We start from the raw sequence: 1,256 nt of genomic DNA on the forward strand, positions 1-1,256 counted from the left end.
GTTCAACGTATGCTGCCCCGGGTCCTAAAACCCGCTGACTGAACCTGCGCATCCATAGTTTTCACCACTAGGGGGAAGCGTCGTTCTGCAGAAGTCGTTTTGAGCCAGCGAGGCAGTGGCTTTGCTGTCACTCTCTTCCTTTACTCTTCTCTGTAGCAAAGTGTAACCAAGTATAGCAAAGTGTGGCAAACTCATGTTTGTACGAACAACTTTACTGATCTTCCCTTTGTTTATGTTATTTGTTTATGTTGGTCCTGGTTTCATAGTTGCAGTTATGCTATATGTAGGCCTAAGGTAAGGTCGGCCAAGGTCACTGATGTTAGATGTGATATTTATTCATATCATGTCCTCTGGTTTCAGACATGGGAGACTTCAGCAGAGTCTGTTACTGAGCTGAGATAGTAGAGTGTGTTTTTGGGGCACATGTGTTTGCAGTAGGCCTAAGCGAAATCATTGCTAGATAGATAGATAGATAGATACTTTATTGATCCCCAAGGGGAAATTCAAGGGGAAATATATTGCTGAATAGTTTAGCTTAGCTAAGTGTTCACAGAATTAAGGTGAGTAGATGTCCGAGACCAAAAACAGGGACATAATCCCAAAAATGTGGAAAAAATAGAGAATAACCAAGAATGGGGATTGCCCCCTGAAACTGGGGACGTCTGGTCACCCTGTCCCTGAAACATACACACAGATGCATGCATATGTGGTGTGAGTGTGATTTGAGCATTTCTCCTCCTGTTGGGTGGCGTGTGTGTGTGTGTGTGTGTGTGTGTGTGTGTGTGTGATGACGTGTGTACATGCACCATGTATTCAGTGGTTTTTGTCCATCCTGAATTAGACTCGTCTGAGTGCGTGCGTGCGTGCGTGCGTGCGTGCGCATGCGTGTGTGTGTGTGTGTGTCTGTCTATGTGTGTGCCTCTGTATGTGCGTGTGTCTATGTGTGTGCCTATGTGTATACGTGCTTGTGTGTGTGTGTGTGTGTGTGTGTGTGTGTGTGTGTGTGTGTGTGTGTGTGTGTGTGTGTGAGTGTGTGTGTGTGTGTTTGTGTGTGTGTGTGAGAGGGGTCCTCCCTCCCCCTTCCTGAAAGTCAACAATAAAGCACGTTTCCAGTAAGCTGGGATGGCTTCTCAAGGCTTGGTCGTCACCATGGTAACAGGTCTGGGAGTTGACAGTGGTGTCTCTTTTGGCCTAAGGAGGCCACACACACACACACACACACACACACACACACACACACACACACACACACACAC

The sequence above is a fragment of the Sardina pilchardus genome, chromosome 22, assembly GCF_963854185.1.
Source record: "Sardina pilchardus chromosome 22, fSarPil1.1, whole genome shotgun sequence".
Lineage (NCBI taxonomy): Eukaryota > Metazoa > Chordata > Actinopteri > Clupeiformes > Clupeidae > Sardina > Sardina pilchardus.